The 12,500-nt window shown below is 44.5% G+C and overlaps 1 protein-coding gene across 1 annotated transcript in view; it reads left to right on the top strand.

The window, feature by feature from the left end:
• LOC132959360 (pro-opiomelanocortin-like) overlaps positions 1-12,500 on the top strand; it is a 343,108-nt gene that overhangs the window by 67,336 nt on the left and 263,272 nt on the right. The gene's annotated exons all lie outside the window — the stretch shown is intronic.

The following is a 12,500-nucleotide window of genomic DNA, read 5'->3' as shown; positions in this document are numbered from 1 at the left end:
GAAAACTGACGGATGGAGCACAGCGTACAGTCCTGACCTTCTTTCACTTCTCCTCTGATGAATCTGTTATTTCATATCAAACCTGGGAGATTATAACTGTTAGTGAGCTAAAGAAAAACACACAGTTTTCTGATCGTTGATTGAAAAATCATAAATCAGGTCAATAAAAGAATGAGAATTAGAGGTGATAAACTCCCACACGTGTGTTACAAAGCTTGTCTCAGATGCTCATCACATTTAAAATGAGAAGAAACGTGTTGTTGTGTATTTTCATTATTATCTTAAGGTGTAAACAGCTGCTGACAGACGCTTTGTCAGCTCCAGGAATCTGACCTTTGACCTCTGGGTTACAGGACGGCGTCAATAACAGCAACACACACATCGTGGTGTTGACGTGACGTCACACACTCTGATGGAGCTGCAGGTCAGTGACCTGGTTTGACTGACAGCTCGGTCTGCTGGCTTTATTACTGCAGATGAATCAGTGCAACAGGTGTGAGAGGCCAGGAGTGAAACTCCCTCATGGGAAGTCCCTCACCCCCCCCCCACACACACACACACACACACACACACACACACACACAGAAGCTCCTTTAGTGAAGGTGATATATGAGGAACATAATGGCCGTCTTTCACGCTTGCAGTCGTCTGATCTGTCCTCTTAAATCATTATTAGTCAGCCTGAACATTTGCTGTTCACACATTAACAGCGCTCTGATTGGTGTTCACACCGCAGACTTAAAGATGACTTGAATTACTGTAAAACACGCTGGCCCCGCCCCTCTCCGGAAGGCTCAATTGCCCTGTTGTTTACAGCGAGAAGACGAGGTGACTTCATTCAAATATTTCAGATGTTATTTTAAATGTTTTCAAAAATCAGGAGAGAGGGAAATGGCAGGCTGGACTTGAACCCGGGCCGCACACTTGGAGGACTACAGCCTCCGTAAATGGGGCGCGACCTAACCACTAGGCCATCACCGCCCCGGCACTGCTGCTTCTCAAACACAAATACCTTTTAGGCTGCCAGTCGCCTTCAGAGTATAATTTGAGAAGTTGTTGTAGCTGTTTTCCTGTTTGTTGTAGCATGTAGCTAACCTAGCAGGCTAACGTATTAATGAGCAGACTGTCGCGTATTATGTCGTCATTTTAATATTTTCCTGCAGCTGCTTCCTGCTGATGCCGATGCGCTAATGGCTAGCAGCTTTTTTAGCATGAAGCTCTGCGTAAAGTAGCCTTTTAAACGCGGAATGCTATTCCGGATGAATCCAGAAATGTACCTGGAAGTTTATTTTTATCTCCAGTAAAACTTTTTAAGTTAGCGTTGGTGTTAGCATGAGCTACAGACGGGCGTGCAACATGAACTTTTAGCAGGATGCTAGTTTTCACACATAATCAAAGTTGCTCTTTAAACGAGGCTGAAAGTAGAAGAAGAGCAGATGAATGTGATGATGACACACTAACTGAGCAGGAGCAGCTAACAACCACGTTAGCATGTCAACAGCTCAGTTAGCCGTGTAATTAACCGCCTCCCACTGTTGACTGTGAGCTCGCTCTGAAAGGACAAACAATGGTTCATTTGAGTAGAATGGATCCTGACAATAAAGTGATTTAAAGGCAGAAACAACTCCACAGAAACCCCCCCTGTTTCCCCCTCCAACTTATTATGTTGAGATCTATTGTTGAGTCAGTTTATTATTTCCTTCTCCTGAAGACACTCTCACTCCTCTGTCAGGGACGCAAACACTCGCTGTTTGTTTAAAGAAGCGTCTCATGATTACAGATGGTATGAAAACTATTCCACGAGTTACATAGGAGAGGAAAGTTTGCATCGATACGTCAGGGGCATCCTGCATCTGTTGGTCATTAGAGACGAGAAATACCTCAAAATAAGAAGGTGTCTAGGACTTCTAACTGTTGCTGTGACATCACAACAGGTATCATAGTTACTAAAATCATGCTGACGTTTCATGACCTCCTCTGTGCTTTCACATGCGTTTGAACATGAAGACGTTTTTTTTTCTCCTGCAGCATCATCAGGACTTTTAACTTGAACTACATAAATCACACTGGGCTTTTTTTTTTTTTCCGGTTTGCAGGAGCTGCTCTGAGGCTGTTTGTGCAGAAAAGTGGAGTTCACCCTGAAGTTCACAGAGTAAGTCGTCCCTAATGATACCTGCGACACTCAGGAAATGAAGCCACACTCAGAGACATTCAGATTAGTCCCACAGAGGAATCAAACGTCCCGCAGCAGTAAGAGGGTACTTCCTGCGTCTGGAAAACAAATGCCTCTCTGCCTTTCGAGGTGCAGTCGGGCCCACGAGAGCACAGTTTGGCTCGTCACTGGATATTACCAGCAGCCGCTGTCCTCCTGAGTTATTAGAGCAGCTCTTGTCAACCAAACAAATGAGTGTGTCTCCGCTCAAAAGGTCACGGCGTAGCAGAGTAAAATCACAGAGCACGCAGTCAATTCCTCGCCGCCGCTCCCCCTTTCCAAGGGCCACTTGCTGGAATTTATGGTCGGGCCCTACACCTATTCTCCTTTGAATAATAGCTATCCCGTAAAAGAAGCCCAGGTCGCTCGGTGGCGAGTCTTAAATAGAATACAGCCTCGACAGAAGGGGGGGTTGTTTATTGTGCGAGCAGCGAATGAACAAATAGAGGCTAACCGTGACATTTGAATTTATACCGACTTCACACACTTGTTCCTCTTAACTTCAAGAGAGCTGGAAACTAAAGAAGGAGGAACATTATCCCCCCGAGGCCTAACACCATAGTTTAACCATTTGTCCTTAAGCTGAGGACAGAAGCTGAAGGGAACCAGAGCGAGTGATGAGGTTTGTTTTTCAGCCCGCTGGATGTTCAATATCCTGCTGCTGATCTCCTCCTGCTCAACACAACAGCAAACAGATGTGGAGGCCCCGCTGCAGGCTCGGCTTCTTCACCCCACAGCACTGCCTGACCTCCATTTTTCTTTTAGTTTGCAGGAGCATCGCCCGAAGGGAGCTTAATGCTTCCTGTGAGAATTTTCAGAATGCAGAACGACCGCCGCTTCATTTTTTCTGTCCTCCGAGTCGTCGTTGCATTGTTCTTTGACCTGACGTGCATCAGCGTGCTCATAAATCTGTTTGTTCTACACGGGACTTTTCAGTCTTTTTTTCTCCAGCTGCTCAAATGTCACATTTTTTATCTGTATTTTATTTGCACCCTACAAAACGATGAGTTTGAAGATGTCCCTTCTTGAAAACATTTTGTGAGTTTTTGTGACATAAATTTTAACCTTAAACCTCAGTGTGATTAAAAAGTTAAACACTGCAGGGTGCCGGGAGTCTAGCAGTTATGCAGCACGCCCCTTGTACGGAGGCTGTTAGTCCTCGTCGGAGAGGCCGTGGGGTCAGATCCGACCTCGGCCCTTTGCTGCACGCCGTCCCCTCACTCTCTCTCCCCCCAACATTTCCCGTCTCTTCTGACACAAAAAGTCACAGGAACAGATCAGAGAGTTTCTACCTCTAATATCCGGTCACCTCACATGAATGAAACCTGTTTCTCATCACATGAACATCTTTCCTACTCAGACGTTACACGGCAAAGTTTGAATTCCTGCCATGTGTTTGTCTCCACAGCTCCGCCTCCTGACGGCGTGAAGTCCACACTGACCGCCGAGGTTTGACCGGAGCCGCTTTGATCCCTGACCCGCCGCCAAATGTTCCCACCTCAGCCCGGCCGCTCGCTGTTTTACAGCCTCAGTTTGGACAGCTCACTTCCTCCACACTTCCTGGACGGAGCCTTTAATTTATCAACACCTACGGTAAGTCCGTCTTCTTAACTCGTATTCAAACACTCTCAGATACGATCACACCTGATTCCAGATTTAACCCCAGAAGAACTTAACGCTTATATCTGGAAGCAAAGTCTACATGCTGCCAGAAACATCCTGAGCAGAGACCTACACCCCCCTCTCTCTCTCTCTCTCTCTCTCTCTCTCTCTCTCCCCCTCTCACACATGCTCCTGATTCATACTCCAAACCTCCCCTGACTTCACCTAATAAGATCACGTCCTCCTCTTTAGTGGTGGGAACTTTTCAAACATGTTCAGCTTCATGTGTGTGTGTGGTGTGCATTCTGACCTCCTCCTATTGGCCGGCTGCATCCAGTCATTTTTCAATTCTTCATCCTCTAACTGTCTCCTACTTGACCTTTCACCCTCCATGATTGCACGAGTGTTCATACCTGATATCTGCTCCACATCATCATGACATTAATGAAGCGTGCAGGTAAACCCCCTCCCTGTTGAACTTTGTGTGTGTGTGTGTGTGTGCGCTCCGAGTGCGCCTGCAGGTGTGGACACGATGACGTGAACACAGTTCAATCTGTTCCTTACGGGGACATTTAAACATTGCCTTCTCATGTATGTACAGAAAGAAGGCCTGTTTGTCCGACGCCTGGTGTTCACGCGTGTTCTGCTCTCTTGTGTGACGTCGTGCAAATGATATTTAACCTAAAGCTGATCTGTGTGTGAATGCATCGTGCTCCGATAATAAAGATCTTACATTTCTATAAATCCTCAGATTACAGACTGAATGAATCATGACTAATAATTCAACAGATTTCGACTGTTCAGCTTCTACAAGCAGGATTTTTTTTATTTTAACTTCAGGACATTTTTGGAGCATTTGTTCCTTCAGCTATCATAAGTTCTACTTCTTCATTTTAATGTTCTGGTCTGTGTGACGGCCCTCTATCCGTTTGTCTTCAGTAGTTTAAGTGAGAGTGCGTCTCTCCGTCTGCAGAGACGAGTGTGTTTGTTCTCTGAGGTTTGGACTCTACTGTCACCTGAACGCTTCACTAACAAACACTGACTCAGTTTAAAACCTGCAGAGGCCCAGACGCTCTCTCTGTGTCACAGACCTGCAGGGGCCTCAGGATGAAGTCTGCCCCCCTCCTGGAGAGAGGAAGGGAGAATCACGGGGGCCTCCAGGGGGGCTCAGGAGGCCGGCCGGATTCTTCCTGACCCAGAGGTCTGATTGAGGACCGGGCTGCGGAGGGACTAAAGAATCCCACATGGCCCCGGCATGTGGGGTGAAACATGTTTTCATTTGTGGCTCGTCTGATGCTGCTGCAGTTTGGCAGCGCCTCAGAGCTTCTCTCTAAGCGCCCGTCAGACGAGGAAGAGGCTCTTCATCAACACGTCAGCCTCTGAACGCAGCAGAGCTTTCACACGCACTGATCAGCGCTCTGTGATAACATGATGCGTCCTCCACTCATCTGGGATCATTCCTTTTCTGCACGTGTCAAAATGTCACGGCGGGCGTCTCTCCGCACAGCGCGGGGCATCCTTCATATCCGCCCTTGAAAATCACACACACACTGACACACACACACACACACACACGGACTCCCCTGCTCGACTCGGCACTGTCAGGCGAGATCATGGCGCTCTGTCCGTCCCTTCAGGAGTTAATTAACACACCCATCAAAGCCCACTCCCCCGAGAGCTCGGGGTACACAGCAAAGAGGAGGAACTACAGGCCCCCAGCGGGCCCCGGACCTTTGATTTCTGATGTCTCTGAGTGTGTGATGGCGTTGCATTAAACACAGCTCGTTTTCATCATGAGTAATTGCTGCTGCCCGAGAGATGCTTTCCTCTGTCGCAGGAAGTTTCTCACAGAGTCAATGTTTGTAGAGCTCCGTGTGTGTGTGTGTGTGTGTGTGTGTGTGTGTGTGTGTGTGTGTGTGTGTGTGTGTGTGTGTGTGTGTGTGTGTGTGTGTGTGTGTGTGTGTGTGTGTGTGTGTGTGTGTGTCGGCTGTACATTGCAGTATAAATAATGTGGCGCTGGTTTTGACTCGTGGTCGTGTTTGTGGTGATTAGCGGGGTCAGTGAGAAAAGCAAACAGTGTAATCCACTTCAACACATTAAACCATAAAGGCTGTAATCCACACACACACACACACACACACACACACACACAGGAACCCCGACACACTCCTGCAGCACGGTGTGGAATAGTGATACTCTCTCTCTGAAGCTGCAGCTCACATTCCTCTCACTATCTCATCACTGGTTTGAAATTAAAGACACATTCTTCAGTTGTTACATTTTGATAAATTCAGTTAAAAATCAAAAAAATCTTCATGTTCCAGCAGCTCCCTCCAAAAAAACATTTACTGCAGAATGATTTGAAGAACTTCTCCACGGAGGATTATTCATCCACACAGCTTCACTGCAGGTTTACAGAAGAAAGCTGCAGACTTCATTAACAATTCAAATGATTGCACGAGCTGATTTGGTTCAAGATAAAAAAATAAATAAATCAAACAATATTCTCAGAGTTTAAAAGGAGCTCCGTTAGTCCGTCTCTCTCCGGGTTTGTCGTGCTGCTGAAATCATGGAGTGGTTGTTAAAAAATTATCGTCTTTAAACCATCGACTGGTTTAAGTTTAAAAAATATATATATATATCAGAATATTTGTGTTTTTCTTTGTGGATATTCTCAACATTAAATGACTGGCTGTGGTCAACACTTTCCATCTGGACTTTAAATATTCATTTAAATATTACAAATATTTAAATAATATGAGTATTATTTCAAATGAAGGGAGATGTCGTGTGCAGTTATTTAAATCTTAAAAACAGAGTTAAGAGAAGCTGAAACAAACTGTAAAGTCACCAGTCGTCAGCCCTCTTCTACCCACATGTCATGGATGTGTGAGCAGCTTTCTGTGGGACGTTCCCCCCCCCCCCCACACACAGCTTGTGTTAAACCTCGGACGCTTCTTTTCTCCACTAAACCCACAGGAACAACGGCCCTGGGGCCATGCGGTGTAATTGGTGTGGACTTGTTGTTTTGTGGAATAAGAGACTTTTGAGTCCTCACAGCGGGGACTTTTTTTTACTCACTTCACATTCACATGTTCCTCTCCCTGCACGCCCCGACTCCTCTCTCCCCTTACCCTCTTTTCTTCCCTTCATTTCCCGGCGTTTTTGCAGTCATTCAACCCAGAATCAGAGCAGCAATCAGTGGTGAGGGCCGTGGTGAGGGGGGGGGAGGGGAGGGGGACGTGTGAAATGACAGCAGCGAGGGAAGGCGCTCGGGCTCGGGGCAGGATGAAAGTGACATCCCCATCACAGGTTTGGGAAGCCCCCATGTCATGGTGAATAATGTGAAGGGCCCCATTATTTCTTCTCATCTCTGCAGCCCCTCCTCCGGCTCCCTGACTGCTGGAACTCTTCATCCTGCACAATAGCTAATGCACTAAAAGTTTTTTTCTGATGCAAATGAATGCAACCGGCCATTCAGAGCTAAAAAAAAAAAAAAACATCCACTGAGGCCAGAGAGCCTGCAGCTTTTTAGTGTTTACACTCCTATATTTGTCCTGTTTTATAATCTAAATATATATCTGACTGCTTTAATGATTTAGTAAACAGTTTGATTTAAATCTGTGAGGCCTTTGGCTGCAGAACATCCTCAACGAGCAGTTTATTTAAAGATGTGTGCACAGAGAGAGATTCCACTGAAACTTTATCATCGTTAATTTAAACTGTTTTAATAACGCCTTCAGATGCCTTCACGATATAAAAGTGAAGGTTGAAAATCAGCAGAACACGGCCTCTGAATTTAAAAACGTCTTTACAGTCCGTCCCTGTGCAGACTTCTTTACTCAGAGCATTTTAAATATCAGGTTGCAAATTCCTGGAATTCCAGCTTCAGCTCAAATAATCTGAAATAATCGATCAAATAATAAACTCGATTCACGCATTCAAAAGGCCCCGAAACACGGTGTGCACCCACGAAAAGATCCAGAGAGAGATGAAGTGATGCTCGTGAAGTCACATAAAAATACAGATGAAAGTTTGAGTATGAAAGAAGATTTAAAGAAGAGAGGGAGAGAGAGAGAGAGAGAGAGAGTAAAAGGCCGTCATGGAGACAGATCATTCAGTGTTCTGAGCCGTTAGAGCCCCGCTGTTCTCCGGTGAGCACATGGCTCTCTGTCGGTCTCACACTCACCCCCTCTGTCCCTCCTCTGGTCCCGGGATGAGATGTGTCCGGGCAGCTCTCCTCCTCCTCCTCCTCCTCACACTCGCTCTTTCCTTTTTTTTCTTCTTTTTTTTTTAAATAAAAACACTTCTTCTCTCTTCTTCAAGTCAAACTTAGTTTTTTTTCTCTCAGCGGTGAAAACAGGAACCAGGAACCCCCCCGAGCTGCACAAATCCGCTCCTAACGTGAAATCCCATCTACAGGACGGCGCGCGGAGCTGAGCGCGTGAAGTGGGGAAAAAAGTTAGTCCTCGCAATGAGAGACGGAAAGTTCACCGTGTGTCTTTGAACGCATCGCGGAGTGGAGTTCAAACAGCGCTGACCGGAGATTTTAGCACGTGAACTAACGGGAACTAACGGGAACTTTTTACACCGGGATGCTGCGGAGCGCGAGACTCTTCATGCTCCCACCCCCTTCACTTCTTTACCTCTCTCTCTCTCTCTCTCTCTCTCTCTCTGCCCTCCTCCCCTCCTCCCCGCTGAGGTGTTAAAATAACGTTTGTCTTTCAGTCTATTCAGCCTCCTCTCAGCCTGTGATCAATAATCAGATCCCCCAAAAACAGAACTCCAAAAAGTCAAATTATTGATCAGGATTGAAGTGATTTCTGCTTGAATGCACCTCTCTCTCTCTTACCTGCAGCCTGTATAGGATTTTAAAGTGATGTTAGAGTCACACACCTGCAGATCACTTTGTGACATCATCATGTAAATAAAATGAGAATTATTCAAAGATATATTTCAGTGCAGGATCAGCTCCTTCTTCTGATTTTGTGCGATAAATTAAATGCTTTTTACCCCGTTTTTAAAAAATAAATCTAATATTTGTTGTGAGTTCAGATCCTTCACTTTTAATGCAGAATGACATTTTAACATTTTACAACATGTGAGAGTGACTCTGTTTTAATTTACTGAAGGTGTCTGCCATGTTAATGAGAGATCACTCCGTCCCTGAAATAAAATAAATAAGATTCAGCTGAGGGCAGAGGTGCAGAACATCAAAAAAAAAGAGACAAATTGAAAAGATAAAAGTCCGATAAGCTGAGTGTAAAAACATCCACGTGATGCTGAATGATGTGAACACTCATGATCAGAAGATTATTAACCTTGTATCATTAAAACACAACAAGGTGACATTAACCTTTACCTCAGCACGTCCTGTTCTGCACTGAAGGAACATATTTAAAATCTAGAAATCAGAAACGTCAGGATTGTCTTCTGATCAGATGAGAGGAGTGATGATCTGTATCTGGTTTTTAACTCGGCCTGTTTGACTTTATTTGTTGTTTTTATTATTTTGTTCCGATCGCAGCTCTTTGAGATTTCCTTCAAATGTAAAGTTTCTTACAAATAAAATGTGTTGTTATTTTTATTTATTAGAATGGAAACGTGAAAACAGCCAAAGCTAAAGTCAAACAGAAAATGAAGAACAATAAAATAATAATAGTGTTAACTATTAAAATCAGAGCTGAGCAGGATCAGTTTTATAAAAAGTGTTTGAACATGAAAACAGTTTGTGTTTAACTTGAATAAATACACGTAAAAAATGTTTCTTAGCTTTTTAAAGTATGAACAGAAGACTCCGCTCTCACAGAGTTAATTTCTAATGAAACACTGACCCCTGCTGGCAGCTTGAGTGTACTGCAGGCTGTTCAGTAAAGTTCTTTACAGACAGAGAGCTTGACCGTGCACGGCTCTAAACACAGACTCCTGCAGCTCTTTGCAGAATCCACCTCAGAAGTCGATCTCCCTCTCTTGATTTAAATGATTTCTTTATTAATATGTGAATTTTTTTTTTAACTTAAAGTCACGAGCCTGCACAAAGTTTTTCGTTTTCTGACGGTTTAAACCGTCAGATTTATATTTTTTATAATTAATTATATTCCACTCATTTACAGAAACAAACACATTCACATTTTTAACTGTCACATTTATTTTTAGTTTTTTGAGTTAATCTTATTATTTGGCTTCCTCTGGCTCTGTGCAACTGTGCAGACATTTGGAGGAAACAGTACCCTCTAGTGGACAAACTGTGTAACTGCATCACTTTCTTAAAATGTACTTAAACTTGAACTTTAACATTTCTCTGCTGGAATATAACACTGTAACTTTTTACTAGATAGATGTATATATGATTAACATGAGGTTAAATATATAAATAATCCACACATGTGTGATTAGTTCAAATCAGCTGATTTATTCAAGGTGGATGTTCACCTCTTTGGATAAAAGCATCCGATAAATTCATTATAGAATTGTCTGATTGTAGAAAATTAGCATTTTAAAATATTTACATTTGAGCATTTCTAATAATTCTTTAGTGGAAGTTTAAATAAAGTGTTAAAGCAGCTGTCCTTTGAGTTCCTGTCTGGTGTATATCAGGACATATTTGTCTGTTTTCTGTGGACTGAGTGGTAAAGCTTGAATAACATCCTCATTTTTTTCTTCCTCTGTTGGAAGAAGCTTGTGACCACCTGCAGCCCGATCGCAGCCAGGATCAGTGTGGCCTCCAGCTCGAGTGAACAGCGATGAAACGAGTGAAATGAAATGAAAATAAAACACGGAAGTGAAATCATAACTGTTAAAAAATGATGATATCACTTGTAGCGCTGCGGCCAGATGGAAATAATCTCCCCCGATATAGAATACCTTTTAAAACGCTTGCGTGAGAAATCTTTTCCCCCGTCGTGCCACCTGATCCTGATGACTTCCACAGACGTTCCTGTGTTCGTATCTGTGGGCGCTGTGGGAACACTGGAAATCAGACTGATTAGGGTTTATGTGCGCGTACGTCAGAGAGGCAGACAGAGACACACGAGACGAGGACGTGCACCTGAACGCTGCACACACATTAAAAACACCCACAAAGGACTGTTTGATATCTTCATGTGTTATTTTAGTGCATTAATGGAGATGATGTGTTGTTTCCTACATTTCCCAGAATACCTGTGTCTGCTGTTTCTCAGTCTGTTATGTTGTTTTTTGTCCATTTGACCCCCAAACTTTACGTTTTTGAGAAGATAAAACAGATCAAAACAGAGACCAGAGTCAGAATGTGATGTGAGATAATAATGCTCCATGTTCCTGGGATGTGCAGTTGGAACATGATAAAGCCCCCCCCCCCCAGCGTGTACCTGGCGGCCTGCTGTACCTGTGCAGCTCGTCTAAATGCTTCACGGTTTGTTTGTTTCTGACTCGTCTCAGCTGTGACTCGTCTGCTTCAGTCTCACTAAACACATGCTGGACGACCTCAGACCTTTAATATCCGCTCTCCCTCCCCTCCTCCCTCGCCTCCCCCCTGCTCTGATGCGTATTAAATCAGATATGTAACCCCCCTCTCCCGTCACCTCTTACTTAACCCCCCCGACCTCAGGTTTTTTAAGTAAATTGATTTAGAGCCGAGTCTCCTCGAGTCTCCTCTGTGTTTGCTATGACTGACCGGGAGGCTCTATTGACCTTAATATAGGCGAGCTGATGCATATACAGCCCCCACCTCTGCTCATGGGAGGGGTGAGGACACGACGAAACCAGGAAGTGTCTGACACCTTCAAAGATTCAGTTCTTAAAATGATTTTTAGTTTGAAACTCGTTTGAGAATACCTGTAACAGATGTTCTTGCTGTAACTTATTTTCTATTTATAAGTTAACCAGGAGTCCCTGAATGCATCGTGATCTGTGTGATGTCTTGTTTCTGGACAGAGGATCGTTTCAGTCCGACCTTCAGCTCCTCATCAAGGACATAAAGGAGTTCACTTCCTGACGCTCTCCCACACGAGCTGTCATCAGTGTCAGTGTGAGAGGAGAATTGATTTCTGGTTCATATTGTCTGCTGCTCCGATCTGTGTGAGATATTTCCTGATGTGTGGGTGAAAGAGGGTGTTTCCATGAGCTGCAGCTCTGCAGAGAACACTTCACTCTTTCTCAATTAAAAATAACTGATGTGAGTATTTCTTTCTCCTTCGGCTGGCGGGGGACATGATTTTGAATCCAATCTTTGACACTAATAGTCGGACAATCTGCCCTCCGCCTCCGTCCGCCATTCATCCAAACCAGCAGCCCCGAAGTTCCCATGCTGTGTAGGGTGCAGCTCCTATGTAAATGTGTGTGTGTTAGTGTGTGTGTTTGTCTGCTGGCTGAGGGCCAACAGAAATCTGTCAGTCTTTTAGGGAGCCATCAGCCTGTGTGTGTGTGTGTGTGTGTGTGTGTGTGTGTGTGTGTGTGGACAATGTGTAGGACACAGACCCCCCCCCCCACTCCCCCCCCGCCTCTCTTCCCCGTCTCGCTGTCTGACTAACTGATGACACCGATTCTTTCACACCAGCACGTCAGTTTATCAGACGACAAATTCTTCTTGCTTTGTGACAACGAGGCCGTCTGAAACAAACAAAGTCACAGAGTTCATCATAACGGTCTCTCAGAACCGGCATGTCCCTGAGCGCTGAAGTCTGAGCTTTAGGTTCATTCTGCACTT

This window comes from Labrus mixtus, chromosome 24 (assembly GCF_963584025.1).
Source record: "Labrus mixtus chromosome 24, fLabMix1.1, whole genome shotgun sequence".
Lineage (NCBI taxonomy): Eukaryota > Metazoa > Chordata > Actinopteri > Labriformes > Labridae > Labrus > Labrus mixtus.
This window is presented reverse-complemented; position numbering and strand designations above follow the sequence as displayed.